At 42.0% G+C, this 27,220-nt stretch overlaps 1 long non-coding RNA gene across 1 annotated transcript; it reads right to left on the bottom strand.

Moving 5' to 3' along the window:
* Positions 1 to 1,728: 1,728 nt before the first annotated feature.
* On the bottom strand, positions 1,729 to 15,568 carry LOC133475892 (uncharacterized). Its single transcript, XR_009787979.1, has 5 exons — positions 15,232 to 15,568; positions 15,037 to 15,151; positions 14,851 to 14,934; positions 3,038 to 3,123; positions 1,729 to 2,025 (listed from the first exon to the last, which is right to left on the bottom strand). It is a non-coding gene; the product is annotated as an uncharacterized LOC133475892 (long non-coding RNA).
* Between the last annotated feature and the right edge of the window lie 11,652 nt (positions 15,569 to 27,220).

Raw genomic sequence — 27,220 nt, 5'->3', positions numbered from 1 at the left:
GACTGAGAAAGTGGAGGAATGCTCATCAAACACCTGCTTGGAACATCCCACAGGTGAACAGGCTAATTGGGAACAGGTGGGTGCCAGGATTGGGTATAAAAGGAGCTTCCCTGAATTGCTCAGTCATTCACAAGCAAAGATGGGGCGAGGTTCACCTCTTTGTGAACAAGTGTGTGAGAAAATAGTCGAACAGTTTAAGGACAATGTTACTCGATGTACAATTGCAAGGAATTTAGGGATTTCATCGTCTACGGTCCATAATATCATCAAAAGGTTAAAAGAAAAGTTCATCCCTCTGCGTCCAGACTGCACATAATTGGCACACGCCTCCAATGGAGAATTTTCTCACACGCACGCGATGTATTGTTGTGGAGGGAATTCAGAACGCTTCGCTTCCGTGCACTCGCCGCGGCCATCAGCGGGTTCCGCAGGTGCCTCGTTTCCTTTTTGTTGTTGTTTGCCATCCCTCTCCGTTCCACCGCCTCATATGAATTGTAGGAGGAACAACAGCACGATAGCAGACACAATCCACCGCTTTGCTTGCTTGTCAAACAGCCCGTGTGCACGCGTCGACGACAGTTGAGCGGAGATCTTCAGTCGGAATGGCAAAAAAATAACTTCTTCATGCCTTTTGCTCAAATTTGAATGCACAATTCTGGTCTTGCACAATGAATGCTAATGTGAAGAAGGCTCTCCTGTAATGGTGCCTTCAAAAACCCAAATGTAACTTACGTTCTCTTAACAATATCCTCTAAGAAGGTGCTCATAAGAGCTTGATTACATATTATATAATATATCATATTATGGCTAATAAAACGTCATTGTAGAGTGGGCAAAGAGGAAGATGATCATCAATCATTGATTAATTTGCAGACCAAATGGAAAAAGTGACAAATAGCTCGAAATGTGTTGTTTTTTCCCTGCTTTAAAAAGTCTACTAAATCTGCTTAACATCCTCTGGTGTGTCACGTTGATTGAAATCATATTGATTTTACATTTGATTCATCCTGGCCTGGCCCAATGAGACCGCTGTATATCCTCCAAGCTGTCCTTGACGAGACACATTGAAAGTATGGCGTGCGGACGGTCCGCCAAATCGAAAGTTAGCCCGATGTAAATTTGTCGTATGGAAATACACGGCATAAATATTGTCGTTTCGGTGCCGCTCGCTGCTCACGGCCATTTGTCAATAGTGTTAGCCCACAAAATATGACGGAGGCTCTTGAGGCTGCAACGCTCGACGTGGTTTAACTATGACCTTTTCATACCTGAAGGTTTTTTTTAATTTTTTTATTTCCAAGACGAAAACCACAACATAATATATTGAAGAATGTAATGTAAATTGAATAATTAACGGTGAACACCTTTTCTTTACTTTTTATAATTCACAAATGAACCTTTAAGATCAAAAAATATATAAATTCCAAAACTGATTTAATTTTTTTTTTTTTTTCACAATAGATTTTCCCATTGGAAATAATGGAAATGGAAATAATCAGTTCCAGGATCAAACCGTCACCGTGTCATGATGTAACATGCAATGGGCCTGATTCAACAATGTGTTTGTAGGAAGAGTGACATACGTAGTTGCTACTTCTAAAGGGACAGACTAGGAACCAAACCTCCATCACTGGATTTGTGGAAGACATTTTCTGACAGGTATGCATAAATTGTTTAGCTGGGTTGTCTTTCAATAATTTGGCAAAACATGATGGCTAGCCAGCGAGCTATCCATTTCAGTGTCAAAACAGCATGTCTCTGCCATTCATCCGAGCAACAGAAACGTCCGTTAATCAGCAAGACCCTCAATGATCATGTTACTAAAGGGTTCTATTGTGTAACTGGTCTGGGGGTAAACAAGGGTGTTTATTGCAGAAAGTATAAAATGGAAATCAGATAAGGGTGTTGCAGGAAAAGCTCCCAGCAGGGTGCATGTGGAGGCCACAAAGAACAGATGTTGGAGAAGACAATGGCTGCTGCAAACGAGAAGACCGCGCCTGGAGCCAGCGGCAAATGGCCATCATTCTGCAGAGCAATGATGACGTCAGACGGGACCGTGGACCAATCAGACGACAGCGATTCTATGCTTCCTCTTTTAAATATTGTATAAGTCGGGGGCAGGAACAGATAGCTTTGTTCAGTCTGCGCTGTCTCTGCTGAGGCTTGGATAAGCGTAGCTGCTGACCCCGAGCTCTGACGCAGGTATCGACTCCTCTGTCAGGAATAAACTGCTTGGTTTTTAACACGTCGTTATAATCGTAGTTCCTTCACGAAAACGAACACGCTAGGAACCGCGAGAGGTAATAGGTGATTTTAAACACAGGTTCCTTCATTAACTATGTCTGGATTTCAACCATGCGTACAGTTTGAAAAAAAAAAATTATTTACTTGTTAAAAAGTCAATTACAGCCGGTGCACCATCTCCCTTTTACCTCATGCAAATTTACCTCATGTAACTTCTTCTTTTGGCTGACAAGTACAGAAGAGAGCTAAAATCATCTTTCAAGCTGTTATCGCACCGCCTTGGGCAAATGAAATGCAAAGGGTTTATCTACTATGAGTATGCTTGAGCTTTTGCCGCCCGAGGAGTTCGTATGGCGTCATGTTGAAAAGCTCTTTTTAGACGCTTTTCTTTTTCTTCCCAAATGTGTCACTGATATGTGCTCGTTAGTAGAGATGCGACATATTCCAACGTCAAACCGCTGCGATCGAGAAGTGGCGTCTTCAAGGAGCCAAACAGTGAGTCATTTCCCTCGTTGAGCTTTGTCAAGGATCAGCATCTCTCAGCTAAAATGAAATCACGTCTCGGTGGACGCTGAATAATTTCAGGGTTTTTTTAGGTTTTTTTTTTAGAGCTGCGGCGAAGTGAAAATGGCACTGTCGCTCTTAGGAGAGCAACTTGGAGATCAACACGGAGGTCTCACGCGTGAAAATGTCCAAGACGATCGGAGAGCGCGAGGCCTCGTGTGTCACTTGAAAGTTGTTACGATGCCGGCTGTGTGTGTGTGTGTGTGTGTGTGTGTGTTTAAATGCTCACGCATGAGGTCATGAGCCTTTGGCCCTTCCAGGTGAACTATTCTTGCTTCAAGCTGCTTGTCCCGTCCGTCTGAATAAGGCCAATCCCTGTGGAGGAGTACGAGCATGTTTGTGAGGATTGTTTGAAACTTTGAAATGAAACTTCCTCAGCTGTCACACGCAAATGGACAACTATTTGCTTTGTTAATGCTGTCGCTTGGGTTTGAGGTCACTAGATAATTGCTCCTTTTTCGAAAGCAAAGAGGCCCACTCACGGCTCACAGGACGCTGCTGTATCCATGGTGACGAGCTTTGTTACCTTACGCCGCAAACAATAGTTTGTTGTGCCTGGCGTGGGGAAAGCACCTTTGGGAGGAGGGTGACAGCGGGAGAATGACATTTCTCGTAAAATCGCAACTTTTATCCCACAATACAATTGTTTCCCTCCTAAAATGTATTTCACTTTATTGTACACTTTTATTTTTCTAAAATTCTTACTCACACTTTTTTTTCCATCTTTAAATTACAACTCTATTCTTGAATATTACTCCTTTGTTTTTTTTACAGTATCACACATTTTCCTCCTCCTTTTTTCACATAAAGTCTCACTTTCCTTCTTACAGCATGTATTTTTGCCTCAAAATTACATTGTCAGCATTGTCCATTTTTTAAAAATGGTAAAATTACCACTTTGTTCTCGTAATATTTCAGCTTGTCTCATAATATTCAACCTTCCTCATAAATTTACGTATTTATTACAGTATTAAACCTTTTTTGACAAAATTCATTCATTTCCTGTACCGCTTCTCCTCACAAGGGTCGCGGACGTGCTGGAGCCTATCCCAGCTGTCATCGGGCAGGAGGCGGGGCACACCCTGAACTGGTCGCCAGCCAATCGCAGGGCACATAAAAACAAACAACCATTCACACTCACATTCACACCTACGGGCAATTCTAATGTTTTCGCATGTAATTACACTGAGGTCTACAGAAAACCTACCCACACAGACCTTCTCTTGGACTCCCATCAGCCATTAGAACGCAAGCTGGAGGTTATCAGAACCCTTGAGGACAAAGCAGAGAAGATCCCCACCACCGACAACTGGCAAAAGAAGAAGCAGACACTCATCCGGGGCTTTTGTCAAATCCGTCACGAGAAGAAGAGCCACTACAGCCGAGTCTAAGGATAGAAGACAGTAGGCGCAATGTGATAGCTCGTTACGTAGCTGGTTCGTCAGAGAAACTCAGAGGGATTTTTTTCGTGACGTGACATAACAATCCATTTCAAACCCACTGACACCCTCAGACAAAAGCTGGTTCACCCCAAGGACAAAATCCTGAGAAGAAAACGCGCCAAAACTCAGTTGTGGTGCAGTGAGGAGTACAATTAGCTCTACACTGGAGAGACCAGGCAGCCTTCACACAAACAAATGGCACAACATCGCAGAGCAGTTTCTTCAAATCCAGAATCAGCAATTCCTTTGCATCACAAAAAAAGAGAGGAAATTCCTTTGAGAAAAACAACATCCAAATTCTGGAAATGGTTTGAAAGACTAGAAAGGCAGAGGATGAGTTTTGTGCCTATTGTCATCGCTCCCCCCAAAATTGTCTCATTCCTCGGGAAGAGTGGCCACTTAACGAGCTGTTTTGCCGCCAGGCAGATGAACGACCGCCACGCCTGGCGACAACAACTCTTCTGCGACCACCCCAAGAGTCAAGTCGAGAAGTTCATTTCTATAGCCCTCAAGTCTCATAATGTTAAAACGTTATTCTCATATTACACCTATTTTCCTTCATAAAGGACATTGCATAGTATTTCACAACTATTCTTTCTTTTGGGATACAATTCCTACCTTAATCTCATAATATTAACTTCTTCCTAAAAAAAGGAACAAAGGAACCGTAAGGCAAGAGAGAAAATTCCAAGGATTCCGGATGTGTGCAGGATTATTGATTGGTACTCCTGTGTGTCCACATGTTAGCATATTCCATCACACGATGAATGATGATGAAGGACTCCAGTCCGGCCTCCGCTCTGGAATGCCAATTGCCTTCACACTCGGTTGCAACAATTAAATTGGCCATCTCACATTTTTTTGCAGTTATCAGCATTGGATATTGCCAAATGCAACTACTGCTGCCTGCTGTATCAATTTTGTTGTATCTCTGGACAGTAATGATTTATTTCAATTTTTTTGGGAAAGGTGGGGGCACGGTCAGCTCCAGTAATTCTCCCAAATGGACTTTTTTTGTCTTGTTCTGTTTTTGTTTAATAGGAGTACTGATGACATGAAAGTGCTTATGTGGTGAAACTTTCTTCACCTGCCTTCTTTCTTGGTGACAGTGTACGACGTTTTTGTTGCAATATTACGCCGTTGACAGAACGATGACTCAGTGCAAACGTCCAGAGTGCCATTACAAAGTCGGACACAAAGTCAAAAAGATGATGGATGGCTCACGGGGTTTTCATTGTGTTAGATTGCTCGCCGGATGTCCGTGGGACTTTATTGATGTTCCATCTTTTTCATTTACTGAACCATGGACAGGACAGGACAATTTAAGTGGGTGGGGAAAAAAAAGCTTCCACTCTTTTGGAAAGGCTTTCTAAAAGATATTTGGAGCGTTTATGTGGGAATTTTTGCCGTTTTATTTCTTCCCAACCGTGTTTGATGGGGTTGAAGTCAAGTTCATCGACACCGAACTCACCCAAATATGCTTTATGGACATCGTTTTGGGCCTTTTCATCAAGTCATCTTCTCCCATCCAGACTTCTGCCACACCCACCGCCCCTAAACTGGGAATGAACGCGGAAACGCCAAAGAGAAGCAATAAATTGACAGCGGAGGCTGCGTGGAAATCCTATAAGTGGACATTTCCTGAGACTTGCGAATGTCATTGAAATCTGTGAAAAAGATGAAGCACAGTCTAAATTTGAAAATGCCTCATGTACCTGATGTGTAGTCGGCCAGCCGGGATATGCGGACGGCTCATCAGGAACCCGTCTACAGCGGAATCGCTCTCCGCAGATCTTGGTGAGCGTCGTAAAAAAGTGGCAGGAAAAAGTCCGCTAGCTCTGATATAATCCAACAATAAATAAAACTGCTAAAAAGATGTAATACGCCGTTTCACAGTAATTCTTTGATCAATTCAAACTATGTTTTGGCCAGTCTATTATCTATTATCTGTTATGTTCACGGTATTACACTTTTTTTTTCTCAAAATGTTTTCACCCCAAATTTCCAAACTGTTTCCGCAAAGGTGGACGCATAAATTTGTCACACTTCTTTCCTATTCTCACATAAAATGACAGCGTTATTCTAATAAAATTGTCTTACAGCCTTTTTTCTCTCGGCAAAAATTATTGTTATTGTTCAAATATTGGACCCTAAAATGAATACTCATGCTTTTTGAACTTGATCACATCATGAAAATGGTGGAGCCAATGAAACTCAATTTCGTGGCTCATCTGAATTCAAGGATGCTTTCATGTCTGCAATTTCTTTGACATTCTCCATTTCTATTTGCGCTTGCCTCTGTCCTATTGCTCTGTTGCATAAATGTCTGGCTACAATAGGTACACACGGGGTTTTTTTTTTTTTTTTTCAAACAATCTCTGTGGAACTGTTTTTCCCCCTCGCTTTTCACATAAAAGAACATTTGCAAGCAACACTGTCCGCCAGTCAGAATACTACAAAGGGTAGAACGACAACGCCTTTTGTTGGGAGTTTTGACAAATTATGAATACAGAAGTCGTGGAAGAATTTTTGAAGCATTGGTAAGTGTGTCATTGCACAAATAAATACAGCCAAACCATCTTATAATTTGTTCTTTGTAACTAAGTAAAACAACAAAAATCGTATTTCTATTGTAGAGAATTGTGATGCTGCCACAGAAAAGAGGAAACGTGATAAAGTTCACGGTCTCCACTTCGCTGCAGCAGCCCTTAGTCTCCTCTTCAATAAAACGTTAGCCGTGCCTTAGCTCCAGACACATTCTTTACTGTTTTGCACGTTGGCCCGTTCTGATAAAACTGATACGATGGTAACGTTTATGCTAATCTCTTGTGATGGCTGCTGCCTCTGCTTAGAAATACTGTCTGTTGCAGGCAACCATAATAAACTTGAATTTGAAGTTAATTTGACAAGATGACATTTCTTGCGAGTTCAATTTGCCCTCGGCGCTTGGGAATTCTCAAGAATATTGAGATATATATATATAAGTATTCTCAGAATACTTTGAGATGTTTTCCTCCAAACAGGGCTGTCTCTTAGTTTTTCATTGGGGAAATTGACCTTTTTAAATGCCAAATCCTCCACAGAGTTTTACTAAGAGTCTTGCTTTTGTAATTGAAATTCAGTGTGTAATGTTAGGGGAGAGGCTTGGAAATGCGTCGGCACTCATCGTGATTCTTCTTGCTGGCTCAAATAAACCTTTCATCCAAATACTGTTAAACCAATCAAAGAAAGTGCACAAGATCATATTGGGCATTAGTAGCAAGTTTGTGAGCATAATTCATATGATTTAATCAAACAGCATGCGATATCAGCTGCATCTTTTTTTTCCTGTACGTTGCACTTCAAGTGTTTTAACGCAGCGGGAACTCTGCATGAGCTACTTTATCTGCAGGAAAATGCACATTCCTGCTGATACGCCATGCAGCCATTGATCACATCCAAGCTAATGAGCTGGGGCGTACTCACACGAGGTCATTTGAACTGCGCTTGACCCCAATTAAAACGCAAAGTCCAGTAGATAGCTAATAGGAGTGATTTGATGTGTACGGAAGTTTAGTACACTGCCCCTTCCTCTGGTACAAGCGGTCACACACACGCAACAAAGACTTTTACTGTAATGTGATCCTTCCTCGCCGGTCGTTCATAACCGCCACCAAACGCAAAACAAATGAATACAATCTTACTTTTGTTTACTGTAGAACTGCACTCAATTGTATTTTCTGCAAAATTGAAAGAATTTAGTTAAATAATTCTTAAAAACCCTTTCCTCACAGCACTGGTGCTTGTTGGGAGGCATTTTGCTTTTTTTAGGTTTCAATAGTGACCGCTCAGTGTTACCAAATTCCTATTTGGCTTTTGCGCGCCGAGCGCTGTGGGAAGTGGTTAGTTAGCAAGTCTGGCTCACAGTTCTGAGGTTCTGAAGAGTTTGCATGTTTTCCTCATGCGTGCGTGGGAACCTCAGTTTCCTTTCACATTCCAAAAATGTCCATGTTCGGTTCATTCATCAAGCGACTTCTTTTTTTTAATTATTATTTTTTTTAAACGTGACTGGCAACAAATCGAGCGTCTTTTTATGTTGTTATTGGAGACTTCTGGAGACTCCTTCTTGAGCAGGAAATGTTCAGCCCTACACGTCTGCAATGCAAATGAATGGCCACTGTCTAATCTAACCAAATGTCCCCTCATTAAGCAAGCATCCATTAAGATTCGATTTTATTATTTCTCGTGGAGGCAGCACTTCATCACCTCGCTACTGAATTACACTTTGTCAATTAATGTATTGGATTAGTGCGGACACATTGTCCCCATGTGGAAAATTTAGCCCAACATTCAAGTGTATGCTGCTTATCAGAATCTAATATAGTATAAATGCTGTGGTTACGCTGCAGCTCTGCTTACCTTTGGGCTTTGACATGAGAGTGTTTCAGACAGTTTAGTCCAGTGTAGCTTAAAGGTGGCGCTGGCTCTTTGACCAGACTACCTTCCAAGTCATGGGTGGGAGTTTACAATACCCCAAAAAAATACATTAGGGTAATTTGGTTTGCCTCACAGTTCTGAGGACCGGGATTCAATCCTCGGCCCCGCCTGTGTGGAGTTTGCATGTTCTCCCCGTGCCTGCGTGGGTCTTCTCCGGGCACTCCGGTTTCCTCCCACATCCCAAAAACATGTATGGTAGGTTAATTGACAACTCTAAATTGCTCGTAGGTGTGAATGTGAGTGCAAATGGTTGTTTGTTTGTATGTGCCCTGCGCTTGGCTGGCAACCAGTTCAGGGTGTACCCCGCCTCCTGCCCGATGATAGCTGGGATAGGCTCCAGCACGCCCGCGACCCGAGTGAGGAGAAGCGGCTCAGAAAATGGATGGATGGATGGAACCTTTACAGCTAAACTTAATTTGACCTTCTTGAAACATTTGAATGTACATGTCGAGCTGTTCAATGCGTTCAGTACTTTTTGCACAACTTACTACAGGTACGCTTGGTGGCAACTTCCCTCTGGAAACATCCTGTTTCACCCCAAAAGCCGAACAGCCCTAACTCTGTCAACGTAGTGTATGTTGCCTTTAAATTTACTCTTAGGTTTAACTGCAGATTTAAGAGCCAAAAAGTAAACCAAAGGCATTCAAAAAAAGTCTATTTTGCATTTGCCCGGCATGGAGTCTGCTTTGTCTCATCGGCAGTAGCCCAATTATTGTCCAGTGGAAAACTGCTTCTCTTGCCTCAAACACTTTCCGTTTCCTCTTTGAAAATTAACCAGCTGTGATGATTGCTTCTATTTCCCATTTGCTGTGGGCCGCAATGATTGACAGCTCCGCTTGCGTACGTCTGCTCCGCTATTGTTTCGGACCCCTCTGAGGCCTTCAAGTTACCTTCCAAAAAAAAAAAAAAAAAAAAAAAAAAAAATATATATATATATATATATTTTCACTATTTTCCTCTGATGTAAATGAATGAACAGTATGATACAGTTCTACGCCACAACCACAGCATAAAAATATTGTTAAATTATTAACTCGGACTATGTCAATCAAAAATTTGCACAATTTATTATATTTTTAAAGGTAGACTTTTTTTATACAGATCTTGAATTGAGCAGGTGTATGCAATGAAGTGACATTGGACGACACGTCAGTCTTTGTTATATTTGACCATGCTTGCATTTTGGCGGACTGCATGAAATGCACATCATAATCTACCAATGTATAATGTACATAATTATCTATCTATATCAATCCATGCAGTTAGCAGTAGATATGTGTTTAGTACATTAGGAGTAAATCTCATTACAGTGGCAAATAGATTATACTGTACGCACTGACTCTGCAAACAGCAGAATTACTTTTCTCCTGAGTGTAGATAATTAATGGAAAGTTGGCACACATTATGGAAATGCCCGATATAGATCCATGCAGTATCCATTACAGACATTTTTCATGTTCCCTCCTTTTTCCTGGAGCCCAAAAATCAGAATCATCTTTATTTGCCAAGTATGTCCTAAAAAACACACAAGGAATTTGTCTCCGATAGTTGGAGCCGCTCTAGTACGACAACAGACAGTCAATTGACAGAGAACACTTTTGAGACATAAAGACATTGAGAAAAACAGTCACTGAGCAATAAAGGCTTGCTAGTTATCTGGTAATGCCGGTACAATTTATTTGATTTTTTTGACAATTGTGCAAAAAGATGCAGAGCACTTAGAGCAGTTCGAATGACTAATCTCGCAATCGTCCGGTGCAATGACCATTGTGCAAAGGGTGGCGAGACTTCAAGGAGTGTATGCGGTTTAAAGTGACGAGTAGTGCGACAATGTTGATTGTGCAAATGTTGGTATCAATCAGGGCTGAAACTTTAATATAGTCAACAAAAACGTTGGAAAAACATTGAAGTGGCTACATTTTCGACAAGTAGCATATGATGTTATGTAGGTATGTGTGCAAAAATGCAAAGTGCAAACTAATTACATTCATTACATTTACTGAAAAGATTTGTTCTTTTCAACAAAACATTCGTGAACGAAACAACACTATATCAGGAGTCCTACTTAAAATATGGGTTTATCGCAACAGTTAACGCTCACGCACAAAGTCCGCTCTGATACAGATACAGTCGTAGGTTGCTTCTCGACACAGGCAGAACTACTTTTAAAGAGTTAAAAGTATACTCTCGGTGAGGAGCTACGGGACTGCAGTCTGGACTGGCTGCCTACAACAACTCTGACTCCCACTCCTCCATCGCGCCCACAGTGGATGCGCCACGAACGGCGAAGGAGGAAGCAGAAGCGAGGCAAGCGTGTGTGTGTACACGTATATATATATATATATATGCACGCCACAGCCTGTCCGTGAGAAAAATGCCTACTCTAAACCGGTCCGCGGTGCAAACAAGGTTGGGGAACACTGCTTTAGGTGGTAGTAATGGCAAATACAAACTGATTATCAACTCACATTGTAAATAGGTTACGTATATCTTGGGTATAATCTTGCTTTGTAAGTTTAAAAAAAAAAAAAAAAAAAAAAAAAACAAAGATTGCCAATTCAAATGGTAAAAAGTTATAGTCCATGTTGTTCCACTCCAGTCCTGTAGGTGGCGGTAATACGTAACACAACAATAGTATAACAACTGAACAGGTAACATGATTATAGGTGCTCGGAAGGTTTATTCCAACTTTTTTGTTGACTATATTAAAGTTTCGGTCCCCCGAGTTGAACTGTTTAAAGACAGCCAGTCAATGAAATGAGCTGACTATGCACTGATGGTGCAACGTCTCAACTAAATAACAGCCTGAGCCAATTTAGCCTGAGGATGAGTAAAGCTGCAATTGATCTCTTCGCTGGAGTCTGTGATAAAATGGGGGGAAGTTTGATGCTGACTATGCAACATGTCATCCAATTTGTAGGTTGCCTCGGCTTGTGGATTGTCACACTTTTATTATGTGAGGTAGTAGCGGTGAGTGTCTGTGTGGTTACTAGTATGGAAGTGACTGGGCTATCTATCGTGTGTTGTGTGTTTTTGAGTGGGGGAAAAGGAGGTGTGTATGTTAGATGGGGAGGGTCTGGCTTAAGTTGTTTTCTTATATGCAACAAAAGTCTTAATATTTGTGTCTTTGCTGTCTTTGGCGCCAAGATGGCGCCTACCAGTGTGGTCGCCTCGGTAACGTGCTCTCTAGTATTGTTTTTGTTTTTGTGTTTTTCGTCCGTCTTTGGAGACCTTACACGACTCACTTACACAAGGGGAGACCTGCTAACTATCAAGGAGGCTACTCCGGACTTTCTGTCACCAACTTTCGCAAATCCGCTCAGTTTTTTCCCCGAGTTACTCACCGGAGCGGCGTCCGTGGTTTTCGGCGCATGGAGACGGAAGCGGCGCCACAGAGGGAAACGGGCCGGCATTCAGGTGAAACTCTGCATGAGAGGACACAAATTGGCGTTCCCGTCGATCCACCTCGCGAAGGTACGCTCCCTACCCGACAAAATGGACGAGCTTCATCTTCTGTTAAAGACCAGTAAAGACTTCCGACGTTCCGCGGCCATGTGCTTCACGGAGACCTGGCTTTGCGACGTTGTACCCTATGGCGCCGTCATGCTTCCCGGCTTTCACATTCATCGAGCGGACCGCGACATGGAATCATCGGGGAAAACAAAGGGCGGCGGGATATGCCTCTATATCAACGAAAAATGGTGTACGGACGTCACGCAGCTCAGCACACACTGCAGCCCGCATTTGGAGTCGCTATTTTTAAACTGTAAACCATTCTACTCGCCACGTGAGTTCGCATCGTACATACTGGCTGGAGTCTACATACCGCCTCAAGCTAACACGAACGCCGCACTGCTAACGCTCGCCGAAAAAGTCAACGAAATTGAAAAAAAACACCTGGACTCACCCCTCATTATTCTCGGGGACTTTAACAAAGCTAAACTCAACCACGAACTCCCTAAATACAAGCAGCACATCGACTGTCCTACCAGGGAAAAAAATACTTTAGACCACTGCTACACTACGGTAAAAAACGCATACCGTGCTATACCTCGTGCAGCCCTGGGCTCGTCTGATCACTGCTTAATTCACTTAATACCGACGTACAGGCAACAACTTAAATACGCGAAGCCTACAGTGAAAACAGTGAAAAGGTGGACCAATGAAGCAAAGATGGAACTTCAAAGCTGTTTAGACTGCACAGACTGGAGTGTCTTTGAAAATTCAGCTGGCAGCCTGGATGAATATACGGACACTGTCACATCCTATATCAGTTTCTGTGAGAGGTTTGTGTACCTACAAAATCATTTTGCACATTCAACAACAACAAGCCGTGGTTCACTGCTAAACTTAAGCAGCTTCGCCAAGCTAAGGAGGACGCATATCAGAGCGGGGACAGGGCCCTGTATAATCGAGCTAGAAACCAGCTGACTAAAGAAATTAACATTGCAAAGAGGATCTTTGCAGCAAAGTTGGAAAAACAGTTTAGCGCTCTAAATCAGTCTGGCATGCATTCCAATCGCTGACTAATTACAAGCGACGATCCCCCCAAGCTGACAACAATAGCACAATAGCCAACGACTTGAATACCTTCTACTGCAGATATGAAAAGGACAGTTTCACACCACACACCCACCCGGCCGCACCCGCGACCACAATCACACCTCTGACCTCTGCGTTAACCATCCATGAACAGGATGTGAGACGCATCTTCAAACAACAAAAGATTAACAAAGCGGCAGGCCCGGACCACGTGTCCCCATCCTGCCTCAAAGTCTGCGCGGACCAGCTCGCTCCAGTCATCACTCAGATCTTCAATAGATCTCTGGAAATGTGCGAAGTTCCATCCTGTTTCAAACGCTCCACCATCATTCCAGTCCCCAAGAAACCTGCAATCTCGGGTCTGAATGACTACAGGCCTGTCGCTCTGATATCTGTGGTCATGAAGTCCTTTGAACGTCTCGTGCTGGACCACCTCAAGAGTGTCACAGGTCCCCTGCTAGACCCCCTGCAGTTTGCCTACCAAGCGAACAGATCTGCGGATGATGCAGTCAACATGGGACTGCAATTCATCCTAGAACACCTCGACAGTGCAGGGACCTACGCGAGGATCCTGTTCGTGGACTTCAGCTCAGTGTTCAACACCATGCTACAAAAAAGGACAAACTCCGACTGCAACGGACAATCAAAACTGCTGAAAGGATTGTTGGTACCCCCCTACCCACCCTTGAGGACTTGCACGCTACCAGAACTAAGACAAGGGCGTGCAAAATCCTATCGGACCCTCCGCACCCCGGTCACCAGCTCTTCCAGCTCCTTCCCTCAGGTAGGCGCTACCGATCAATGCAAACTAGAACTAGTAGACATTCCAACAGCTTCTTCCCTCTTGCAATCAACTTCTTAAACAGCTAACCTATAATTCCATTACACAAGCTAGCAATTTTTTGACTTGAGTTCGTTGTCACATTTCTGTGGGGCCAATTATGTATTACTCGTGCACTCGCTGTAGTTGTCTCGCCATGCTGCACTATTTGCATATACTGGCCACTCATGCCAGAGTAGCATCTGCTCCATTTGCACACTGATTGAGGAGTATCTGCAACATTTGCACAATCAACATTGTCCCAGATTATCGCGCTACTCGTCACTTTAAACTGCATACACTCCTTGAAGTCTCGGCGCCCTTTGCACAATGGTCATTGCACCGGACTATTGCAATATTAGTCATTCGAACTGCTCTAAGTGCTAGAGGACTCTGCATCTTTTTGCACAATTGTTTTTTGTCAATGTCTTTATGTCTCCAAAGTGTTCTGTAAATTGACTGTCTGTTGTACTAGAGCGGCTCCAACTACCGGAGACAAATTCCTTGTGTGTTTTGGACATACTTGGTAAATAAAGATGATTCTGATTCTGATGATTCTGATTTTAACTGCACCTGTTTGGCTGCTTGGTCATGCAGAATGAAGGATCTGTATGCTAAAAGTTTTTTTTTTTTTTTTTTGGTAACGGGAATTTGATACACTCCCTCTGTGGTTATTTGCTGTATTTTGTGATGCATATTTATTGTAATGCAGTCAAACAATAGCAGAATAAAATGGTATTTGACCAATCTAATTTTACATACAGTAGTAGTCTGGTTCTGGTCAGTGTTGGTGTCGGAGCACATCATGGACGGGGGGCATGAGTTCAGCGCCTGGGACACATTCTGCTGCTCAATAAAGTGCACACACACACACGTACGTACACAACATTAAGTGTTATAAACAGGTGTGCCATGGCGGGCATTGGGCAAATTAAACCCATCGCTTACCTTTAGAAGAGTTAAAGCGGTGAGTGTGGGCATTTCTTTGGATGCGACGGTGTCCTTCCACTCCTTTGAGCATTTTTGTTTACGTCTTCCAAGATCCAGCTGAACCACCTGAGGGCTTTTATTTTATGGAGCATTGTGTGGCTGTGGTCTGAAAATGTGTTTCTCGGTGTGTAGAAAGAATTCTTGCACACATACCCGTGGAGGCGCCAAATGTTAGCAGTCAGCTCACTTAACACTTGGCATGGCCGTCAGTTGTAAAGACATCTGTAAACGAATCATTGTATTCAATGATTTCTACTTATCGACGTAGCGTAGCTGGAGAGGAAATGGAAAAAGCTAATTGAATGGTGACAATGCAGCACTCCTCCCTTTGCAGCTGTCAGTCCATGAAGGAAATATGAAAACAAATTTACATATAATATTCCATTTATGTTCAATGAACATTTAAAAAAAAAATATATATGTTTACACTCTATATTTATTTACACATGATTACATTTTTATATATGATAGCAATCAGTCGTGTTCTGTGTTTGACTATTTAGTTTTGTTTCATGTTTTCCTGTGTCCCATGTTGCCCGTTTGGTTATTGTGTCCACCTGTTCTCGTTCAGCCCTTGCGTCAACCAATCAGCTACCTCCAGCCACTCGTGTCTTGTGCAGGTGTCCTTCGTTGTCTCGTCGATTTGTTGGTTTAGTTCCCTGCTTTCTTTCAGTCTGTATTGTTGCATTGTTATTTGTCGTCTGTCTTCAGAGCCCATGTTTCTTTCTCCCATTGTGTTTCTCTCAGTTTGCCTGCACTTGGGTCCTCCACGTTTTGCCTGGACTCCAACACCACGAAAACCCGACCTTGATACAGTCGCTAAAACTAATGTGGTATTTATTGCTTTATTTAACCAATTGAAAAAGCTTGGAAAAGGACTGCCTTCAATAGCCTGGTTAGTGTTTTCTTTTTTATCTCTGTGATGGAATCTCATTTTGTGCAAAGTTGACCACTGACAGGATCCCAAAATGGTGTCGTTCACTGCCTTATTGTGTTCCCTCGATGTGGCCCCTTGGGAAATAAAATGTTCTGTGATCCAGTGTTTGGACGGACAAACTGGTTGAGGTTGAGAGCGGACGCACTCATGTTTTGCACTGCTTCTGACTGGCGAATGAAATGTTCCCCTTGTGTGAGGATCCGCACCGTCCCCTCATAAGGAATCACCAGCCCTCTTTGCTGAGACTGAGCAAAAGTAGTTGGAAGTTTGTAAAATAACTCTCATAAGTCAACACAGTTCAGTTGCATGCGAATGAGTTCTGTTAAAATCTCATATTTAATGCACTGCAACAAAATTAACCCCCGATTAGTTAACCCTTCGCTTTTGTTGTTGTTGTTGTTTGGGGGCTAGCAAGCACGGCTAGCGAGCAAGGCAATACATAGAACACCTGGAATTGTTCATTATGCTATCTCCCAAGCTCGAGTTATATGGTTTAAACACAGCGAGAAAACAATTTAACCTACCTGTGAAAGGTAGTGCCACATAATCTATTTGCGGCTGTTTGGCGATTTTGTGCGACCCCAAGCAGAAAAATGACGCGGCACCGTTGCTGAAGTCTCGACTGACCCAAAATGGCGAACATCCTGATGTGGCCAATCGATGCGATGTCTATGATCAGATGCGTGTATATAATGAATAGGTTTAAACATAGATTTCAAAAATGGATAAAGTTTGCCAAGTAGAAGGCTACACTGCAGGGGGCGGGGCGAGGGAGGACAGTGCCCGCGAATGGGTTTGCTAGATTTTATTAGTTTAATTTATTTAGTTTAATTTTGAAAATGCTTAGTTTTATTTTTTCTTATGATTAGTATTAGTGTTAGTTTTTGTAATATGGGGTATTTTCCGGTTGTGAGATTTAAAAACAAATATGTAGTAAAAACTAAATAGATACAATTTCTAGAAAATGTATTAATTAACTAACAACTAACAGGTGAGGAGCGATCCACAGAACAAATGCAGTACAGGTACTGTTTAACAGTCAACAGAACGTATTGTGCAATGAATGCGGTAATGTGAATTTACTGTGTAACATGCATACAATGTCCATCTATTAAATACAATTTCATAGTAAAGGCTCTTTGGCTGTAAATGGGTCTCCTTCAAACAAAATTAAAAGGATTGTATCGCCTGCAATTCTGCAACATTAATCATTACTACCATGTATAACTTTTATGTACGGTGTGCTGGTAACTGAACCTAACCAGGTGTTGTTTGTGTATGCACACTTACTTGAGGAAAGAAATAAGGTGTGTGTGTGTGTGTGTGTGTAACATATCTAGTCATGCCATCAAATACTAAAGGACAAGGTATTGTAAAACAGTCAAATGTTCTGCCTGTAATTCATATCTTTGTTGTTGTAAGGGTTAAGGTACCAAAAAAAAAAAAAAAATTTCTGTACCGCTTATCCTCAATAGGCTGATTAATTTTCAGCCAAATACGAAGGCGCTGCTAGATGACATCATTTTCTAGGCGACACACAGTAAGTGACTACGTTACCCGAAAGACTGTTCAAAACTCGATGTGCTGTAGAGCCGTACAGCTGTCCTAAATCTGACAATAAATACATTTAAAACTTACCAAAAAAAGATCATGTATGAAATGAAGTGACAAAGATGAAACCTTTTCGGACATTTTTGCTATTATTGTAGTTCATTTGGGCGGCACGGTTAGCACATCTGCCTCACAGTTCTGAGGGCTGGAATTCAAATCCCGTGTGGAGTTTGCGTGTTCTCCCCGTGCCTGCGTGGGTTTTCTTCGGGCATTCTGGTTTCCTCCCACATCCCAAAAACATGCATGTAGGTTGACTGGAGACTCTAAATTGCCCTTAGGTGTGAATGTGTGCGCGAATGGTTGTTTCTTTGTGCCCTGCGATTGGCTGGCGACCAGTTCAGGGTGTACCCCATCTCTCGCCCAAAGATAGCTGGGATAGGCTCCAGCACGCCTTTGTGAGGATAACGCGGTTTGGAAAATGGATGGATGGATGTAGTCCATTTGGATTAGTTTTGAAAAGAGTTGTTTTAAAAAAAACACATTCTGTTAATGAAAGTGTTTTTTTATTTATTTATTTTTTCAATCTCAGTTTTGCTTATTTTGTTTGTTTTCGTGAACTATAATAACCTTGGCTGACTCAGATTCAGGTTGAATTACAGTATGCGTGTAACAGCACAACTCCTGGTCCTCACTCTTGACATCTATGCCTCGAGACCTTTAAGGTGCATCCGGCCTATCTGGTGTTCAACCAACCTATATTTCCACTAGTCGCCTGCCATTCACGGTCACCGGGCTCTTCGCTATCCCGTCGCGCGTTATATTTCCAGACTCTCAAACTCGCTAAAGGGCATCTCAGCAGAGTATTTTCAATTTATGAATTTTAGATTGCTCAGCTCCCTCTGCTCTCAATGTGCTGTCCTAACATTATTAAAACAAGATATGCTCGATCCTTCCTGAGTTGCTTCTGGCTCTCTGCGGAGAACATGCAAAGGGCCTCTTAACATTCAAAGTGAGTGACAGCCTCAGAGCGAGACAACCAGTACAGAAAGGTCAGGGGTTCAGGGCAGTCAGACAGCCAGTGGGTGCTGCTCTTCTCTGACCTGTTTTTCTTTGTCGTTCAATGGCAAGTGGACAGAAAAAGGGGAAGAGTGAAAAATGGAAAATTGAGAGAGAGGAAGGTTTCTTTCACTAAAAGGCTTCTGTGAAAGAAAAAAAAAACACATCACTGACAATTTTATGCACCTTTTGACTTTTTGACTCTTGTGGCCTTTCAATAGTGAAAATAATTTTCTAACTTAGACTTGTTCTTAGTCACTGATGGTGTAGTGGTACACTCGCCTGACTTTGGTGCAGCCAGCGTGGGTTCAGTTCCCACTCAGTGACGGTGTGAATGTGAGTGCGAATGGTTGTCCGTGTCTATATGTGCCCTGCGACTGACTGGCGACCAGTTCAGGGTGTCGTCCGCCTTTCGCCCGAAGTCAGCTGGGATAGGATCCAGCGTCCTGCGACCCTAACCAGGATAAGTGGATGGATGGATAGACTTGTTCTTTGCCAAGAACAAATTGTGGATTGACAAAAAATATTGTTTTACTTTATTTTACTAAACAATAGTACAGCACAGTGACAGAGTGGTTAGCACGTCTGCCTCACAGTCTGATTCTGGGTTTGAGTCTCAACTGAGGCCCTCCTGTGTGGCGTTTTCATGTTGTTGTCGCTGTGTTTGCAAACGGTTTTTCCTGGTACTCTGGCTTCACGTCTTTTTTTGTTTTGTTTTTGTTTTTTTTGTTTTTATAAACGTGGACATGCGGTATATATAATAGTTAAATCAGTGGGACTGTAACAATTTGGAAGTCACTCAGTCTTTATACCCCAAAAAGTTTAAACAAAGCAAGAAATTTAATAGTTATGGTTTGTTCACATGGCAAGGCAAGGCAGTTATTTGTATAGCATAATTCATACAAGAGAAATTCACAGTGCTTTACAAACAATGGGGGAAACAATTTAAAAAAACTATAATCCATAAAACGAATAAAAAGTTCCAATAAAGTACGAGAGAAGAGTTTAGATTCAACACTTGCCATGCGTGACTATACACCTCATTTTATATATATATATATATATATATATATATATATACACACAGTAATCCCCCCCTACACACACACACACACGGTCGCATGTCCTATATCATCCCCCTGCTAAATGGTGTGGTCGGAGGAGCATAGGATAAGCGCCATGGCAACTAATTGGCCTCCTTTAGAGACCGCGCACACATGAAGTTCAGCCCGCTCTCGAGCTGCTTAGATGTGCAGTTGCAGACGTTCTGTGACAGAGACTAATGGAGAGTCTTTGTCACGGGGATCGCTGCTGAAGCCCACTAGCATCAGAATCATTATTTGCCAAGTATGTCCAAAAAACACACAAGGAATTTGTCTCCGGTAATTGGAGCCGCTTTAGTACGACAACAGACAGTCAATTGACAGAGAAGACTTTTGAGACATAAAGACATTGAGAAGAACAGTCACTGAGCAATAAAGGGTTGCTAGATATCTGGTAATGCCGGTACAATTTATTTTATTTTTTTGACAATTGTGCAAAAAGATGCAGAGTCCTCTAGCACTTAGAGCAGTTCGAATGACTAATATTACAATAGTCCGGTGCAATGACCATTGTGCAAAGGGCGCTGAGACTTCAAGTGACTAGTACGATAGTCTGGGACAATGTTGATTGTGCAAATGTTGCAGATACTCCTCAGTCAGTGTGCAAATGGAGCAGATGCTACTCTGGCATGAGTGGCCAGTATTGGTCAACAACAGATATGCAAATAGTGCATTAGTCAGTAATGAGTGAGCAACACACACACACACACATCTAATTGTCTTAAAAATCACTTACAGACGCTCATCTCTCGTTTTCGGCAATGTTTTTCACGGATCCAACAGTGCGTCCCTCTGCAAAAAATGTCCGCACGGTAAAACGGACAAATTGGTTCTGGGTGGCGTAAGTATGCTTTTATTAATACTTTTTATTTCCGCAAGGCAGACATTTTTGCGTCGACTAATTTTTGTGGTTGATTTAACTGAGTTAAGACGATTTTTTTTTTTTTTTCACAGCTCTAGAGTATATACCCTCAAAGACACACACACACGCGCACACATACTCACACTCCTCATCTCACCTCGTCTCCTTTAACTTAGCCTTGAGTCTGAACTCTCATCGTCCTCCATACTGAGGATTTCTTTGGTGACAAGTGTAAGCCAGTCACCCACACACGCCTCCGATGCTGACATTAGCCTGCATAAAAAGGCTTAAAAAATAACTAAATAAATAAAAGCAGTTGTTCAGTCTTTTTTTGCCTCCGTGGACTGCACACACAATGGGAGGCAGACTGTCGGCCGCTTTAATTTACACTCTCCTCGATAAGTAAGCAGTGATGATTGCAAAATTAGCCTCTGTGTAAACATCTGTCATCCCGGCAGAGAGGACGTATCTGAACGTGCACCCACTGATAATGTACATGTGAAACAATCCAAACCAAAAAAAAAAAGCAATGAAGAGGATGTACACTATTATAACTAGAGGGCACGTCATCTCTGAACCTCTTCAATATTTAGCAATCAGGAACGATCACTCTTTAAATGTTAATGTTTACGGCTGTTTTATTATATGGATCCCATCCCCCCCACACACACACACGCACACCTTTTTTCAAAATTTTTATCATATCCTAAAAGCTGATAGCCTCAGGTAAGTGTTAGATAACAATGCCTGAGCTAAGTACTGACCATCTACTAAAAAGTCTCAGGGCTATGAAGAATTTGTGCTTGAGATTACCTTTTAAATGGACATATTTATTTTTTTGCATGATTGAAAACAGTTCCCAGGTGTCTTAATAAATAGTTCTTGTCTTGTATGAAACTAGACTGTTTTGAGGGGCGGATCCGTCTCATGAAGATGACCGAATATACCCCTGCTGAGCCAATGGCGAGCAAGGATTTGTTACCGTGACGACTGGGGCAGAGCTACGACGACGAACAAGGCAAGCAGCTTCAACTTGCATAAAGTGACCATAAAAAGCATATTCACTTGTGTTGGCAGCACTTCATACACTACACTTTGTACATTAATCAATTAGTGTGCAGTTCCATTTGGTGCATGCGGCGGAGAAACACAAATACACCCCTGCACTGTTTGAACAAGCAATAAATATGTGCTGCTTATCAGTAACTCTAATGCTATAGGGCTCAACCATAACTAGACCAACAACAAGAACAACATATACAAGTCACACCCACTTGGCTGTTGGAATAACAAAGTAGTGCGTTGTCCTTCGACAGATATAACAGAAACTATGAGAGTCAGGAACAGGAAGTCAAGACATACAAACACACACGCACTAAGGAAACAAACATGACGAATGAATGAACATATTCACTGCTCTGTTATTCAATATAAAATGCTGTATCTATTAGAAAGAAGTTGTCCATGTTGTACTGTATGATTTTCATTGAAATTGCATCGACGTCACTTTGTGTTACCGTGCCAGCGTCTGTGTCTTGTGGCAGCCACAACATGACTGAAGGCAAAAGAACACTCAGAGGACACACACAAATATAAAACGGGATGTTATGTATTCAGTAATGGCAACCAGCTTATAAGGACTAAAAGCATTTATTTTTTTATTTTTTTTTAGCTATTAAAAAAAAGAGAGGAAGGAAAAGAAATACATTTAATGTATGGACAGCCCTGATGTTAAGTGAATCTGTTTACAGGACACAAAACTGTACCGGAAGAGCCGACAGCGCATCACAGCTGATTTCATTTTAAAGGCAGTAAATCTAACGCTTGGCAACGTACTTTGCATGCTGTTGAGCGATGGAGATGATGCAATAAGCCAAGCGACGTTTCCTCACCGACGTGTCTGTCTCCCTTCCTCGCACCTAAAAAGCTGCCCGAGCCAATAAAAGTCCAAAGTGACTTCTTTTTCACTTCATCTTGTTTGAGAAGCGCCGATTTAGCCTCCGTTTGAAGAAAAACACTCACTGCCTACTTTTAGTCCAGTATATCTGACTGAGAACACTGTAATAAATACGTATACAACCCTATTCGAAATATAAGAATCATCCATCTGTTTTAAATGGCTTATCCTGTTCAGGGTCACTGGTGAGTGGTGAGCTTTAGTTTATTCCATCTAACTTTGGGCAGGAGGCTGGGTGCACTCTGGACCGGTCAACAGTCAATCACGCACAGCCACTTGCACTGACATTTACACCTGGGGACAATTTAGAGTGTTGAATGAAGCGAACATGCACCTGTATGGAACCTGGGAGGAAGCTGAAGACGAAACACGCAGGCAAGGGGAAAACTTGCAAACACCACACGGATTCAAACCCAGAACCTTTGACTGTGTGGCAAACTTGAGAAGTAAGTTTGTAACGATTTGTTTTAACAACGATTACCGCTAGATTCAGATCACGATTCGCAGTTGACGATTTGGTTCAAGGATGAAGAAGGTAGTGTTGTGGAAGAAAATTGCATTGGTGAAAGCAGACTGCTGTGTGCTAAGTGAAAAACAAAGCAAAGGAATTACAAGTACGTAAATCCAATACATTATTTCCTAGTATCGACGCAATCAATGGCTTACCTTTTAAAACGATTTTAAATCAATATATTTTCGTCCGCAAGGCCAACTTGCCGAGCACAGTTCGATGCAGTTAGATTGTAGGAATATAAAGCAATACGTCAATGTAATGAATAAACCGTTACACCCTTATTACTAATATCATCCAGCCCATATTAGAAGCAACCTGCCAATAAATTTACTTCCCCCCCCCCCCCCCCCGAGTTTGGAGGTTCCACTGTATCTTCATTAATGTACCGGAACGTCAATGTTTGGTATAACCAGAGCGTATGAAATTTCGCACTCGTGTGAGATTCACATGCTGTGTAGAGAAAGAATCCAAACTCACTCTTTCGTTCAGATTTTCAGTGATAACTTGGCTCCAGACGTCACACTGTTACAAATATAGATCTTGTGGGTCGATTCGACGCCTGCAGTGTGCACACGACTGTATTGTACATGCACCACCGCTCTTTGACACGTTTTAATGCACTCAAACATCAGCGAAGGCGCATTTTACAGCCATGACATGCTGACTGCTTTTTGCCGTGTGAATGAAAATGAGAAAATTGCTAGATTTTTACACTTCAACCAGAATCATATTTATTGGCCAAGTAGGAATTCGCGATTAATGTGTTGGGAGTTGGAATGCTTTGGACCGTGCTGAATGGAGGAGTGGAGTTGTTTCAAACAGCGAGGAGGCAAAGTGCTTTAAAGCCGAAAAAGCTGTGACACTCCTCAAATCAGTTGTGCTTTGGAAAGTTTGGTGCCATTTGGCAGGCTGCATTAAACAGTTTGTTGTCCTTAAACGCACCACGCCTGCCCTCGATCACAGTTATAAGTATGTGTGTGCGTGTGTGTGCGTGCTTGCAGAGTAAAGTGGTAGCAAGTAGAGACAGTCCAGCTCCATCTTTTATGGTATAAAAATAAATGAGAGAAGAAGAAAAAAAAAAAAACAAGACTATTGCTAAAACCAGCGACTGAGCCTCATTTCTCCATGTCAGAAGGTCTGGCGTTCCTCCAGCTCCTAACACCTCCCCCATAGCCGTTCAGGGTTGGGGGCGGGGGAAAAAGCAAGAAATGCTGAGAAATGATAAAGACTGTGAAGTAAGGAGGTGTAGAAGCAGGAACATGTATTGTACTGACTCCTCTGTCACATCCGTTTTCTGGATTTTCTAGTAGAAAAAAAATAAAAACAGGAGAAACTGCAGTATACTCTCTGTTACTGAATGATGTGCTTTTTAACTTCGGTTTGTTTTCCACCGGCAATGTACAAAAAGCTCACAGACAGCCATAACTCATTGTGAAAACTTGACACAACTGAAGCGAAGGCCTGATTGTCAGATTTCTCTGAAAGATTATGCTGAGTGATAATCTTGTGTTGGTGGGATATGTTAAGAGTGATTTTTTTTTTATTGAATTTTTTTCTCCCCGATCTTCTCAGAAAACCATCAGACTATTGTAAATGCTAAACCTGTTCAAGATCTACGTTGCAAATGCGGTGTGGTCAACACCGAGTTTGGCTGGACTCTGTGATTGTGACATTAAATGGAGCGATACGCAATTAAGACGTGACCTGAAGCTTGTGCTGTTATCGGATACAAATAGAGGAGCAATTGGCTGTGTTGAAGATTTGTCTCAGAACACAATAAAAACAACATCAGTTTGAAACCACAATGTGGCAGCTGGTGGACTTTTTGCCGGGGGTTCGCTATAAATAATGTAAAACATTTTATTGAGTTATTTATGATTGTATTATTATTATCTGCCTGGTCAGCCATCGGCCCGCCTGGAATCGACCTTCATAAGCTCTTGGGCCACGAAGAAAAGCCATGAGACATATAAATTAAGTCGAGTCGAGTCTAAACAGAATTACTACATGGCATTTTTGTTAAAGGGATATACAAAATTTTAAAAGCCAAAAAAAACCCACAATGTTATTCTAGCGGTGATCAAAACTCATCCATACAAAATCACAATCAGCCACCGCATTGCCACTGTGTCACAATGACACAGAATCCAAACGCCATTCTTAAACCAGTCAAACCAGCGAGGGCTGCTTTCACGGTGCGGGTAACAATTTAGTAACACGTGTCTTACCTTCAAAACTATTTTGAAATCATCCATTCTCTAATAAATAGTTATTCCGCTCTTTTGGTCACACCATTTTGAACTTATGCGCCTCTGCAGACTGGCTCGCTGGACCGGAAATGACGTTGGCAGACTCGGCTCGATGCGAGGGAGTGGGAAGGTTTACCGCTAAGTCGGGATCGGTAACATTTATATTACTGGCTGACGGGTGTTGCAATTCAACGCCGTACCTCGGCCATATCTTTTGCATTGTGCAGGATCCCACTGCGCATGTCACAATTTAATGGGAGTTAATGGCAAACGTCTTGGCGCCCCAAACCAGAGGTGATGTCATAGAATGAGACAACCAGATATACACGAATAAACTTTACTCATCAGTTCATTCACTTTTGTCCTTTTCAGTGTGAGTCAGCAGCGGGGGGTCGCGCCGTAGCGCCCTCTATTGACCAGCTGCCACTGGTAGTTACTAGATAAGCAGTCTTCGATGCCTTTGTAATTTGTAACTTAAAGTCTGGATGCTCTATGGCACCGTTGTAGGTCAGTCTTGGTTGTACAACAGATCTGATTTGAGGAGAAGAGTCACAATAGTCGGTGGCGATATTGTTATGTGTATGCTATGCTGTGTTGGGCATCTCCAGTATACCACAGACTACATTGTGTCATTCGCACAAACAATACAATCGAACAAATCTTTTGAGGGAACATACTGAATGGAATCTCTTCTCGAACTGATTTGCTCCTTTCTTCGTTCGGTTGAGCTAAGCCACAAACGTGCCGGCTGGGAGTAGAATTGCCGTAACACTCACTCGTGATCATTTGACGACGTGACTCGTGATTCGTGCCCTGTGAATGAACGACATCTCACTCAGTAAACGATTCTGTCTTGACTGATTGATATTTCATCTAGTTGTGACACGGTTTAATACATCGTAGTGTTTGTCTTTATCTGAAGTAATACTGGAAGGTTTTGCCCTGGTTAATGCTGAGATGCTTGACAAAGTTCACTCTACAGTGAGGCCCACCACGTCTTCTGGACCCAATCCTGACATCACTTTTTAAAACACTGTATGGACTGTTTCGAGGGGAGCGTTTCAATGGTAATTATTAATATCAGCTCTTTTCAGGCTGACACCTTTCTGCAGCCTTCATAGCAGCAGTGAAAGAGCCCCTTTTGCAGATGAGCAATTTAGCTTTTAACATTCTTGACAATTGCCGACCAGTATCAAACTTATCATTTTGAAGCAAATTTTTTGAAAAACTAGTTTTTATTCACCTCAACAACTTTTTCGCAAATTTTAATATTTCCGAAAAGTACCAGTTCTCGTTTTAGCAGAGATGGGGGAACTCGAGTCAAATGACTTCACTCGAGTCGTCAGTTTTATGACTCGCGACTTGCTTGCCAAATACTTAAGACTTGACTTTTGACTTTAGACATGGTAGCCAAGAGACTTGACTTGACTAGTCATCTCGTTTAGAGTTGGAAATCTGCATTTTAATTAAGATAGTTTGTCTTTTTTTTTTTTTTGAAAGATAGAAATGTTTTTGGGCTGGGGGTCATTTGCGCCATCCTGGCAGCACAGTCTGCATTGTTGCGTACTTGCCAGTGTGAAGTAGCCACATGCACAAACAATGATAATGTCATCTGTTGTGTCGACTCTATGATGAAGCTGTTTACAGTATGTTTTTAAAATTGACCACCATAGCATAAGAAACATAACCTTTAATCTAATGACAATTGTCATTGTCATGTAAACAAACCCGACTGAGTGAAGTAGAGGGCACACGTTACTTTTTTTTTTTTTTTTTTTTTTTTTTGAAGGATGGCAACATTTTTATGTCATGTATTATTACCTTAATCTCTTTCATTCTCCATTAGGTACACATTCAAATATATTTGACCAACAGAAAATAGTCTTGTCTTTTGTTTAATGGTGTTTGTTTGT

Source organism: Phyllopteryx taeniolatus, chromosome 3 (genome assembly GCF_024500385.1).
Source record: "Phyllopteryx taeniolatus isolate TA_2022b chromosome 3, UOR_Ptae_1.2, whole genome shotgun sequence".
NCBI lineage: Eukaryota > Metazoa > Chordata > Actinopteri > Syngnathiformes > Syngnathidae > Phyllopteryx > Phyllopteryx taeniolatus.
The sequence above is the reverse complement of the archived record's forward strand: the minus strand, read 5'-3'. Positions and strand labels throughout refer to the sequence as shown.